Here is a 13,799-nt window from a genome sequence, read left to right on the forward strand (position 1 = left end):
TGTCAAAGGATTACTGCTGTTGGAAGTCCTGCTAATTACACGTTTGGGGTAATAATGGGGCTTTTAACAGGCCTTTGTAATGAGGGCTGAAATGGCTTAGGTTTTTCAGTGGTTCTTGTGATTTGACATTTAGACTTCGTGTTGGTGATATCCAAGGTAGAAATGCATCTTGTCTAAGATGAACGTTGGATTTGTAAACTGCTCCCTCCAAGCACAGATCTTTCAGTACAGGGATTGTGTTAAGTGAAAACTTAAGGGATCTACTAAGTGGGCTTGGCTTCATAAGAGAACACACTTCTGCTTGTATATAATCTGATTGAATTTAAATTGAATGTAGGTCTAATCTGTTCAGCCATATGCTCAGGGTATGTGCTTCAAACCCCTTCCCAAGAAGGGAAACAGGTTGATAAATGGTAGTAAATATGATTTGTAGTAGATCTGAATTCCAGTAGCATCATTATCTTTAGTCTTCGTGACATATTTACAGGGCTCAGTCTATCTTATGATTCTCAAAGTTCTGCATTTTTTCGTTTACACTTGCAGCAGAGTCATTGCATTGAATTATCCATTCAATTATAGAATTTAGCTCTCACTCTTCCATTCAGTTTACCAGTTTGTCGGATAGACCCTGGTTAAACATGATCATCAGCATCTCATTTGTTTGTACACCATAACCAACATTCAGATGGTCATGATTTGTCCATTTTCTTTCTGTCATCTAGAAGTTTTGTATAAATCTGTCTTCAAACAGAAGGAACTCATGAAAAACAGGAGTATCAATCAATCAATCAATCATAGGCATTTATAGAGCGCTCTACTTACCCGGAGGGTCTCAAGGCGCTAGGGGGGTGCTGCTGCTACCCGAACAGCCAGGTCTTGAGCTTCTTCCTGAAGGCGAGGTGGTCTTGGGTCAGGCGCAGGTCGGTCGGGAGGGAGTTCCAGGTCTTGGCGGCCAGGTAGGAGAAGGACCTTCCTCCTGTTGTCGCTCTTCGGATGCGGGGGACGGCGGCGCGGGCGTGACTGGCTGATCGGAGGTGTCGTTTGGGAGCGTAGAAGTTGATGCGGTTGTTGAGGTAGCTCGGGCCTTGGTCGTGGAGAGCTTTGTGTGCGTGGGTAAGGAGACGGATGGTGATTCTCTTGTTGACCGGGAGCCAGTGCAGGTCTCTTAGGTGTCCGGAAATGTGGCTGTGTCGTGGGATGTCGAGGATGAGTCTGGCTGAGGCGTTCTGGAGCTTGGCGGTGGTTCCGGCGTAGAGGGCGTTGCCGTAGTCCAGTCGGCTGGTGACGAGTGCCTGGGTGACAGTCTTCCTGGTCTCGATGGGGATCCACCGGAAGATCTTCCGTAGCATGCGCAGGATGTTGAAGCACGACGAGGAGACGGCGTTGACTTGTCTGGTCATGGAGAGGGAGGAGTCCAGGATGAAGCCCAGGTTGCGTGCGTGGTCTGTCGGTTTGGGTGCGGTGCCCAGGGCGGGGGGCCACCAGGAGTCGTCCCAGGCAGAGGGCGAGGATCCCAGGATGAGGACTCCCGTCTTGTCAGAGTTCAGCTTCAGGCGGCTGGTCGACATCCACTCGGCTACCTCTTTCATTCCTTCGTGAAGGTTGGCTCTGGCGGCGGCGGGGTTGTTGGATAGGGAGAGGATCAGCTGGGTATCGTCGGCGTAGGAGATGATGTTGAGGTTGTGTTGGCGTGCGATGGCCGCGAGGGGGCTCATGTAGACGTTGAAGAGGGTTGGGCTCAGCGAGGATCCTTGAGGGACGCCGCAGATGACTTCGGTGGCTTCTGACTTGTACGGTGGTAGACGGACTCTCTGAGTTCTTCCGTCGAGGAAGGAGGTGATCCATTCCAGCGCCTTCTCCTGGATTCCGACGTTGCTGAGGCGCTGCACTAGGGTGCGGTGGCAGACGGTGTCGAAGGCCGCGGACAGGTCTAGTAGGATGAGGGCCGCTGTTTCTCCGTTGTCCATCAGGGTTCGGATGTCATCGGTACAGCTTATCTATTCATCTTTTTCAAATTTAAATTACAGATTCCGCTGTTACACACAAGTTTTGAAGTTATTTAAGACAACTTCTTCGGACAGTGGTTTCCAAGGGTGGAATCACTACAGCCCCACAGTCCTAAACCTGATGCCTCATGTCCTCTGAATTGGGCGGGATAACAGTGAGTTTGGCTGATCAGGAGCCCCACTGATATACACGTGTGCAGTCTTTTCGAGATCTATCTTAAACAAACCTACGAAGTGCTTGGAGTCCACCCATTACTTACCATTGGTTGCCGTCTTAGTCACTTTTACTTATTTTGTCTTCATTGGTCTGCAGCAGTTGAGCTGATTTCATTTTTCCGGCTGGTCGTTCCCTAGATAGCTTTGGGTTTCACTTATTTAGATTTTTGTCTCACTCAAACTTTATTTACATGTTTTGTTTGATACGACACACAGGCATCGACACCAGCTTTGAGCTGGCATATGTCAAATGAGTCACTCATAATGCAATTCTATGCCACTTTACTCCACTCTGACATTCTGCGCTGACACTGTACTCTAATCTTTGCCAACACACTACTCCACACTACTAACTTTAAGCCATGTTTAAGAGCATCGACAGTGGTGTACAATATGTCTAAAACAGATTGGCAAAGCCAAAATCTCTCCCATAGGAGAGACCTATTGATTTTGCCAGTGCTTGTTTTTCCTAGAAACCAATCCCTGCCTTCCTTTAACAAATTAGTCAATTTCCAATTCTCCTTTTCCAACCTTATCTGCTCACTTTCTTTATATTGTACGCTGAATACTTATTAGAGACTGGCGACTTAATTTTCTACTCCAAGTCGGAGCTCTTTCTTCTTCGCACATCTGAAAACTTCTTGTTATTAATCACTTTGTTTCACTAGGTGGACGAGAGTACCAGTGTTTCAAGCACATCACTTGTTTTTTTGGCAGTGTGCCATTTAATTCATTTCAAACGCTGAAATTAGTTTCACAGTAATTGCATTAGAAAGATTATTGCCCCAGTATTGGAACTTTCATAGATTCCCATGCTTTGTATCATTCCCCGTCGTCGGAATGGGAGCCTCGGTAAATAGTAAAAAACTATAGTAGTAAGCACAAAGTGAAAAATAGGCCTAGGCCTCATCTCATTTTGTAGCTTATCCACCTCCTTTTGTAAAAGAGACCAAATTTCTGCATCAGCCAATCAGAGCAGCCTCACCCCATAGAACCTTCCTGAGAGAAGCTCAGAGCCTCAGATTTTCTACCGCACGTTGTGCAAGGGAGTCTCCATTGAGCTCTGCTCAGTTTTCTTCAGTTTTTTCTTCAACTACTTGGATTTTTTCTCAACATGTCGGAGAGGAAAGCCCTTTTTAGAGCCTGTGCCACCTGCTCTAAAAAGAGGTTGTTTGTCGAGGACAAACATGAGGATTGTATCTACTGTTTGTGTCCGGACCATAAACCAACAGGCTGTCCGATTTGCAGATCCTTCTCAGCCAAGACCTTGAGGGACAGGGAAGGACGTCTCCTCACATGGCTTCAGAAGATGAAGGACCGGAAAGACATTATCTCTTCGGACAGTGAGGGCTCCTCGTCTATGGTGTCATCCAGAAGGTCTCAAAAAAGGGGTAGGTCCCCCCTTTCTACTTCAGACGAGTCCCGTCACAAGGCCTTACCAGGGACCTCTGACAGGTCCGACAGGCCGGCTGCCCAAAAATCTCCTCACCGAGGTGAAAAGGAGAGGCAGGGTAAGCCTGAGGAACAACTGGCCTCAAAAAAGGTGAGAAAGCCTTCTACAGTCTCTTCACCTTCCTCAGAGAAAGATCGTGGGGTCAAAAAGCCTTCAACCCCGGCTCAAGAGGTCGCTTCAGACAAGAAGCAGAAACCGTCGACGACTAAGCTCCCAGGTACGTCGTCTACGAGTGTTAAAAAGGACAGCTCTACAAGGGTTGCCTCGTCGACGGGCTCGTCGACGACGGCTGCGTCGACGCCTACACCGTCGACTGTTTTCAAGGCTCCGGAATCCTGCTCGTCGTCGACGAGGGTGACCACCTCCACGTCGACGACGATGTCTGCTAGGCTGCCGTCGACGGCGGTGTCGTCGACGAGAACGACTTCGACGACGACGATGTCGACGACGCCGGTTGCCATGTTGATGACGACGAGCTCGTCGACGGTCCCGTCGACGATACCACCATCGTCGACGATGAGCTTCACCTCGTCGACGACGCTATCCTCGACGACGAAGACAGTCTCTATGTCTACACTTCCACTGTTGCAGACCCAAAAGACCTTCCAGTCGACGACGGCCTCGTCGACGACTACCTCGTCGACGATGGAAATGTCGGGAAAACATGTTTTTTCGCGGAAAAGGAAACAGATCACGCCAGAGATGACGTCTCCTCGCCAGGTTCAGAAGTTACCTCCAACCCTTCTATTGGATGATGACTCTGAGGAAGAGACTTTCAGTGAATTTGGGCAGGCCTATAGCCCTTCTGACCTTCAGGTTACGGTGCAGGAATTTAGCTCTGAAGAGGAGCAGATGGAACGACAGCACTATGCCCCAGAGCATTATTATGAGGAGGAATGCACTGCTACCAGGCACGTGCCTCCACAACAACCTATGCGTCAGTTACCTGAGGGTATGGTGGCAATACCATCCACTTTAGTGGCGGATTTACAACTTATGTTGCGGGACTACAAGCAACGTTTCCCGGCGCCTTCGGAAGCCCAACAAGTGCGCCCCCCGACACCTCCGCCTCAGACATTACGTCCTGTGGCAGACCATTCTTTGCCCCCAAAAGAGCGTGCCACTGCGCTGGAAGTGCGCCCTCAAGAGGTAGTACAGGTGCAAGATGATGATGATGATGACGCTGCGTCTTCAGATGCGGACCAGCAAGCGGATCCTGATCAAGATCACCAGGCGCAATGGAATACTGCTGACCCTATAGATCCGGACAACACCGACCCGGATAATATTACTTCGCCTCCAGCGGACGTTGGAGGGTTTCACAACTTAATGGACAGGGCATCCAAAAGATTTGGTCTCCCGGTGACCACAGTTCAATCGGATTGCTTTTTGTATGACTTTAAGGAACCATTCAGAAAGTCAGTGAGGTCCATTCCAATCATTGAGCATGTCTGGTCTGAGGGCTTGAAGGCTATGCATAATCCGGCCACAGTCCTCCCGGTACTTCCGAGACTAGAAAAGAAGTATAAGGCACTGGATGGCAGTCCAGCATGTTTACTTGGCCAACCGAAACCGGATTCGGTCATTTCGCAGGCTGCCCAGAGCAAGTCCAAGAATCCTTCTACGCCGATGAGTACGCCGCCGGATAAGGAGGGCAGGCGCCTAGACAATGTGGGCAAGAGGTTTTCAGCTATGGCCAGTCTCCTGGTTAGGGCAGCCAATGCTTTAGCGATTCTGGGACGCTATGATCGACAAATGTGGTGCGATCTTGCTCCATTTGTAGACGAACTGCAGGATTCGTCTAAGGAGGAGGTGAAGAAGATTTTGCTCGAAGGCGAACGGGCCTCTTCGGAGGTCATTGATGTGGCAATGGATATTGCAACCACCGCATTCCGAGCACTAGCCGGCTCGGCGGTTCTGCGACGCCAAGGGTGGTTAAAGGCCACATGGTTCAGGCAGGAGGTGCAGAATAAGATCTTGGATCTACCATATGACGGTGAGATGCTATTTGGCAAGCACGTCGATGAGGCCCTGCAAGGAATCAAAAAGGACACGGATACAGCTAAGTCCTTGGGTACATTGCAGTATCGTAAGGTGCCCTTCAGAGGAGCTAGAGGTAGAGGTTTTTCTTCTTATCGTGGAGGCAATCAAAATCGCTATTCTTCTGGATCTCAGTCCAGCCAGACGTATAAGCCACAGTACTCTCAAAGGGGTTCTTTCTCTCGACAGCAGCCTAAAGGACGTCAGGGGCAGCAAAGGAGAGACAACACCAGGAAACAATAGCGGCCAGGTGGCTCTTTCCACTGTTCCTGTTCCCTCATTCACATCTGTGGGGGGCAGGATTTCCCATTGCCTACACAACTGGATGATTATTACATCGGATCAGTGGGTCCTCCAAATTGTCAGAGAAGGACACACATTGGAGTTTCAAGACCTTCCTCCAACAAGAGCGCCGGATGCCTTCCCTCCAAAACATCTCAGGCTCCTTCATCTCGAAGCCCACCAACTTTTCACCAAGGGGGCGGTAGAGCCTGTACCCCTTTCGCAGAAGGGGAAAGGGTTCTATTCCAGGTTCTTCCTGGTTCGGAAGACAAAGGACAAGTGGCGTCCAATTTTAGATCTACGGCAGCTCAACACTTATCTTGTGAAGTTGTCCTTCAGGATGGTCACTCTTCAGGACATTCTTCGTCTGCTCAATCCGGGGGATTGTATGGCGACCCTCGATTTGGAGGACGCCTACTTCCACGTTCCTATTCATCCAGCTCACAGGCAATATCTGCGTTTTACAGTGGGCAAGAGTCACTTTCAATTCAAGGAACTGCCATTTGGTCTCCGGTCCGCCCCACGGATCTTCACAAAGGTTCTAGCTCCAGTGGCAGCGTTTCTCAGAAAACAAGCTATTCAGGTGTTTCCATACCTGGACGATTGGCTGCTGAAAGCTCCATCTGTTCAAAATGCGTCCAGTGCAGTCCGGACATGCAAGGATCTGTTCGAGCGACTGGGTCTTCGACTCAACAGAGAGAAATCGGTTCTATGCCCATCCAGGTCAGCAAGGTTCCTAGGAGCCATCCTGAACACGGACAGTTGCTTAGCCCTTCCATCGGAGGAACGCCAGACCAAACTAATGTGTTCAGCTCGTCTTCTCCAATCTCGAAAGACACTGACAGTTCGCAAGTACAAATCACTTCTCGGATCGATTTCATCTTGCATTCCCTTAGTTCCGCACTGCAGGCTCAGGATGCGTCCACTACAAGAGCAACTGGACAGACAGTGGCGGCAGGTCACAGGATCCTTCGACGACAAGGTTGTCGTTACCAAAGAAATGAGAAAAGCAGGCAGCTGGTGGCTGAAAAAGGACAATCTTTCCAAGGGCTTATCGTTCCTCCTGCCTCCATCTCCCCTGATTGTAACAACGGATGATTCCATGGAAGGATGGGGAGCGGTCCTCCAGGAGCTAAAGGTCAGCGGTCACTGGAGTCCAGGGCAACGCAAGTTCCATATCAACCTCCTGGAACTTCTCGCTATCCGCTTGGCTCTTCAAGCTTTTCTTCCGAGGGTTCAAAACAGGGCAGTGCTGGTTCGTACGGACAACACTACGGCCATGCACTACATAAACAAACAGGGTGGCACAAGATCCTCCACCCTCTCCAAGGAAGCCCAAACGCTATGGAATTGGTTAATACAAAACAACGTCTCCCTCTCAGCGGAACATCTAGCGGGGACACTCAATGTCAAGGCGGACGCTTTGAGTCGTCAGAGGACAATCTCTCACGAGTGGGAACTGGATCAGACCGTTCTGGAGGAACTCTTTGCTCGATGGGGGACACCATCCATCGACCTGTTTGCGACTCCCCAGAACGCCAAATGCCTGTCCTTCGCAAGCAGGGTTCACCATCGGGAATCCTTGGGGAATGCGCTTTTGATTGCCTGGTCAGGCGCCTTTGTTTACGCCTTTCCTCCCATTCCACTGATTCCGAAGTTGATCAGCAAACTCAAGGTGGAACCGTGCAGGATGATTCTGATCGTTCCAGCATGGCCCAGACAAGTTTGGTACTCGGAGCTTCTTCTCCTCTCCCAGGACCAGCCAGTTCTCCTACATCCTGTTCCAACTTTGCTAACAATGTCTCACGGTCAGGTTCTACATCCGGACTTGAAGTCCCTGCGATTGACAGCGTGGCTCCTGAGTTCAGAGAGTTACAGGGTTTAGATCTCTCAAAAGAATGTAGAGACATTCTAGCTCAGGCTCGAGCCCCTAGTACCAACAAGACCTATCGAGCCAAATGGAAGAGATTCTGTGTTTGGTGCCAGAAGGAAGGTTTACACCCGTATACTTCTTCTCCACACAAGCTCTTGCCTTACATTCTTTCATTGGCGAAATCGGGATTGGCTCCATCATCGATAAAGGTCCATCTGGCAGCCATCTCTAGATTCCGACGTTCATCTTCAGGGCCTTCCCTATGGTCGGCAAGGATTGTCAAACAATTCCTGAAAGGTTTATTCAGGGTCTTTCCTCCAGTCCGGCCACCTCCTCCGACCTGGCACTTGAATCTGGTTTTGTCATCCCTCATGAAAGCCCCTTTTGAACCGGTGCATAAGTCTGACCTTAAGTTTCTTTCCTGGAAGGTGGCTCTTCTCTTGGCCCTGACATCGGCTCGCAGAGTAAGTGAGATCCAGGCCTTCACGATTGAGGAACCTTTTCTCCAGTTTAAAAATAATGTGCTGATTCTACGGACGAATCCTAAATTTATCCCGAAAGTTCCTTCGGAATTCCACCTGAATGAACCCGTGGTCTTGAAACCATTTTTTCCAAAGCCTTCTTCACCTGCGGAAAGAACTCTGCACTCTCTGGACATTCACAGATGCCTGAAATTCTACCTGGAGCGAACGAAGCAGTTCAGGAAATCTTCACAGCTCTTTGTTTCCTTCAGTGCTCCACGCAAGGGTTGTGCAGTTTCTAAGGCTTGTATTTCCCGTTGGATTTCCAGTGCTATACAATTTTGTCACCAGGCGGCTGGGAAACCTCTGCAGCGAGCAGTTAGTGCTCACTCTACCAGATCCATGGCTTCCTCTGCGGCGTTATTCGCAGGAGTCCCTCTCAAGGACATTTGCAGGGCGGCAACGTGGAGCAGTGTCCACACCTTCACCCGCCACTATTGTCTGGATTCTTCTGTGAAGGAGGATGCAGCAGTGGGCCAAGCAGTCCTGAGGAATCTTTTCCAATAAGTCGGTGAGCTTTCCTTTCTATCCCGCCTTCCTATTGCATATTTTGTATACTACATTATTGTCATATTTCATGATGTGTTCTGCTGCTGTTTACAGATATGTGTCACATTTTCAGGTTCAGGTATGGCAAAATATGTTGTTCTTTACTGCTAGTTACTCTGATACAAAGCATGGGAATCTATGAAAGTTCCAATACTGGGGCAAGAAAACAAGTTACTTACCTGTAACTTTGGTTCCCCAGTATTGGTAACTTTCATAGATTCCCATGCGCCCACCCGCCTCCCCTGGGAAAGCTCACTCTTCTGATCTTGGTGGATAGCTGTATACAACGGCTACGAAAATCTGAGGCTCTGAGCTTCTCTCAGGAAGGTTCTATGGGGTGAGGCTGCTCTGATTGGCTGATGCAGAAATTTGGTCTCTTTTACAAAAGGAGGTGGATAAGCTACAAAATGAGATGAGGCCTAGGCCTATTTTTCACTTTGTGCTTACTACTATAGTTTTTTACTATATACCGCGGCTCCCATTCCGACGACGGGGAATGATACAAAGCATGGGAATCTATGAAAGTTACCAATACTGGGGAACCAAAGTTACAGGTAAGTAACTTGTTTTCTTCCTATACTAATAAAAACTCTGACTAATATAATTTCAGTCCAAGAACCAAATTGCAATCATTTTTCTTGGTTTTCGTGGATACCAGCCTAACTCCAAAATGCTTAATCTCCGCACGTGTATTGAAATACATTTTTACCTTATTGGGATGTATTCTCCTCGCTTTCATTCTTCATGGCTTTAGAATGGGCTGAATATTAAGAACTATCCGCCCATTAAAAAAATAAAACTATCTGTAATGCTTTTCCTTGATCCACTGTATTTCGATTAAATTAATAGAAAATCTGTTCTCTTCCTTGATTGGGCAAAAATGAACGAAGAGTGGTGGCTGTCTAGATCCTGCAGCCCTTTGTATACAGTAAAAACGAACTGAGCACTATCTTTCACTGTGCTGCATTCTGGCATTGTTGATGTCCTGGGTTCTCCTTAAAGGGAGCGTACAGGCATTTCACTGGGTGAGGCTGTGTCCATGCAGGCAATTTCCTTAATTTGTTTGTCTCTTAAAAATGGGAACATAAAAGTTTTTTGACTTAAAATTTAAAACTCTTGTGGCAGATCTAATCGAGAATATAGATCTTTCAGTGCTCTGGAATGGCACCTCCCTCATGATCCCTTATGGTAGTTATAGGAGCATAAAGTGAGAATTCTGGAAAGTTTCTGCCCCAGTACCTCACCGCACTTTCTGGAAAAGGTGGTTCCTCTCTCCCCATTCACCCCCTCCTCCCAGGTTAAAGGGGGGGATGGCCAGCACCATAACACTGGAATGTAAGTGCAAACCAGAGAACCTGGTGGGAACCTTTACTGTCAGTAGGTGCTATGATGCAGAAAAACATGTAAGTATATGTAAGCATGGGCCAAAACCCTGGCTACCAGTGTAGCTCAACTATTCTGTGCACCTTCAACCAATAAGATTAATTCCTACATAAGCATCCACAGACTGTACCTCAGTGTATCAATATGCTGTCCCAAGTTCAATCGTGTATCGCAATGAATGTATTAAATAAGTAATCACAAAGCCACTCTTCAATGCATAATCCATGTATTCCATAATTTGTTTAATTTAATGCTGACGATGCAGTGCCTATTGTGGTGAGTATTGTTTCATCGCTGTTAAATACAAAATAATCACTTGGTAATATGCAATAAAATCATGGAAGACCAAACCGTCTCTGATAATAATCCCAGACTGATATTGATCCCATAAATCCAGTGATGTGTGCTCCGATGTTTCTACCTGTTCCCCACTATACAGGCCTCATCAGCACTAAGCCATCAGATTTATATTCTGTATTGCTAGAATTACATGACCACTTAAGGAGCAAAGATGCAAGCTACCATGGGTTACTACCCAAAAAACAGCGGGCCAAACCACTCAACCCCCTCCACCCACAATCCCTTCCTCAGGACAACAGAGCTGGCAGAAGAGGTCACGCGTCGTGCATCCTTCCAACGAGGAGGCCCTTGTTGTGATTATTGGTGGGTGGAAAACGTGTGTGGTTAACGTTCTGTGGTGAGCGGCTTGGCTGGGGCAAACTGCTCGGACGGTAGACCCTGGTCAGGTTCGCCACACACCAGGACCTTCTTCTAATAGCATTCAGTCTGGGTGCCTCTGGTACTCTGCGTTGAAGAAAGTGGGTCTGCACCACAGGTTATACAGATACCCACCACTACCCACATATACCTGGCACAGTTTGCCCAGAGGGACTATAGAGCTGCTGTTCACTAGGAGTCTGAGGGTTTTCAGTATTGTAGACCGCTCATCAGGCCCTAAAGGTGGGATGGGTAAAACTGATTCTGAACTCCATATCGACTCTTGAGTATGAAGATCAGCCTCTGGGACAGGGTGCCATAAGTACAGAAGACCCCTTACACCCTCCGCCCCCCCAAAACATTTTTTTTAAACCGAAGGCTACGGCACCACCTCTGCCTTCTGGCCAAGGTCGGCACAGAGACAATGTTTCTGATGCCCCATCTTCTGGCTCTGCACCAAAACAAATGGTCAAGCCTTCCAGCTCGGGACAGTCGGCCGAAATCCTCTTCGGATCGAAACCTTCCAGTTCGAAGGATAGAACTGATTCGGAGCTGAAACACTGCAGTCCCAAGGCCAAATTTGTTTTGGAGCCGAAATCCTCAACTCCGAAACAAAAACCTGGTTCGGAGCTGAAACATTCTGCTCCCAAAAGCAAAACTATTTTAGCACCGAAATCAAAAGATAGCCTCTCCAAGACTCTCAAACCAATTTTAGATGTTCTCAAGGCTAAATTGGATCCTAAACGGAAGAAAATTTATATCCATCCTGATACAAGACCTATTTTTGCCAAAGCACCAGACAAACGCAAACTTCCTTCAAAGGACTCTGCAGATAAAATACCTCTGAAGAGGAAACCGGACATGGCCACCGGCCCTGCTTATCCTGCCCCGCAATCCCCTCCACTATCTTCTCCACATTTACCAATTCAAGGTCCCTTACACAACACCTCTGGGATCTCCACATACACAGCCTGAAGGGGGTGATATTAATGAAGACATTCATTTGCCTGTAGACCCATGGAATGATTACACCATTGACACTTCATTGGATACTGACCCAGACTTTAAACCCACAAAGCAGTCCCCACCAGATGATAATGTGGCTTATCAAGAATTTAGTGTGAGAGCAGAGGAGTACCGGGTGGACTTGCATAGTCTTAGAGGAAGACCTTTTATTTGAAACACTTGGATCCACACACAGGTCAAGTCAAACACTTTGTGCTAAAGGGCATGATGAGGCATGCAGATATTTTCGAAGACCCTGTGCGAGCACGAATTTTAACCCTGAATCGATAAAAAATATAGACCTTGTCCATCTGATCCTGTGTTCATCAAAGGACAATTACCTCTTGATTTTCTAGTGGTGGTCAATGCGCTCAAAAGGGCTAATTCACAAACATCTGGTGATGCACCTCCCCTGGACAAGCAATATAAGCTTATAGATGCCTCCGGGTAACGAGTAGCTGCTCAAACCGCTAACTGAGGGGGATATAGAGGAAACCATTCCAAAGGTAGGGGGTAGAGGTGCCATGTATGTATAGGCATTTATGTATGTATAGGCATTTATATAGCGCACTACTTACCCGGAGGGTTCCAAGGCGCTTCGACCGCTGCGAAACCCTTCCTGGCTTCCCTGAGAGATGGTCCCTTAATGGGTATCTCCAGGGTACGACCAGGCATCCCCGGCGGGCTGGTGGGGCCGTTAGTGAAGATGAGGCAAGCTAATGCCCAGAGTTGCCGAGTGTGATCGCTGATCAGAGTGGGCACCGAGGCGAGAGAATTATCGAGTCCGCTGACCCTGGTCCAGAAACCTGCCGCGCCGGGAATCGAACCCTGGTCCCGGGCCGTCCTCTGCTCTCGGGTCTGCCGCCTCTAACCAGTGAGCCACACTACTTCACTGCCACAGCACGTAACTACCCTTCTCCCAACAAACAGTTACTTGCCAACATTACTTCCTGATTCTTTAACACTGTGGGGGGTAAGACTTCAATAATGTTTCCCCATTTGGCAATCCATAACATTGACAAATGGGTGTTCGATCTTACCCGACATGGTTATTGCCTGGAGCTTACCAGCAAGCCTCCAAATATAGCACTCACAAACTGTTGTCAGTTACTCCAACAGGAAATGCAATCTTTCTTGGAAAAGGGAGCTAAAGAACCAGTTCCATTACAGTACAAAGGTTCAGGGGTATACTCTCTACTTTCATATCCCCAAAAGGGATGGCTTCTTAAGACCAATTTTAGATCTGAGTGTTAACTCTGTATATACTGTCAGAACACTTCCATATGGTAACGCTCCAACAGGTGCTTCCTCTTCTACAACAAGCCGATTTTATGTCCACACTAGACTTAAGATGCATACTTTCACATTCAGGTCCATCCAGCTCATCACAAATCTCCGGTTTTGGATATCAGGCAAACACTATCAGTTCAAAGTACTCCCATTTGGAGTAACTACTGCTCCCAGAGTGTTTACCAAATGCCTAGCAGTAGTGGCAGCTCATCTCCGAAGATGACAAATTCACGTCTTTCCGTACTTAGACGACTGGCTCATCAAAGCCAGCACACACCAGAAGTGTCAAACCCACCTGGACCACGCTGAACTTACTGCACCAATTGGGCTTCCCAGTCAACGTGCAAAAGTCTCATTGACAGCCTTTACAAATCCAATCTTCTCTGGGAGCGACTCAACACTCGCACAACTCTAGCCTCTTCCAGTACACCAAGAATTTGCAATATTCAAACTCTGTTAATACA

General features: G+C 48.0%; 1 protein-coding gene across 1 annotated transcript in view; it reads left to right on the top strand.

Annotated features, from left to right (window-relative positions):
* The window catches only part of MAPK1 (mitogen-activated protein kinase 1), a 352,914-nt gene that overhangs the window by 135,996 nt on the left and 203,119 nt on the right, over positions 1 to 13,799 (top strand). The gene's annotated exons all lie outside the window — the stretch shown is intronic.

This window comes from Lissotriton vulgaris, chromosome 11 (genome assembly GCF_964263255.1).
Source record: "Lissotriton vulgaris chromosome 11, aLisVul1.2, whole genome shotgun sequence".
Taxonomy (NCBI): Eukaryota; Metazoa; Chordata; class Amphibia; order Caudata; family Salamandridae; genus Lissotriton; species Lissotriton vulgaris.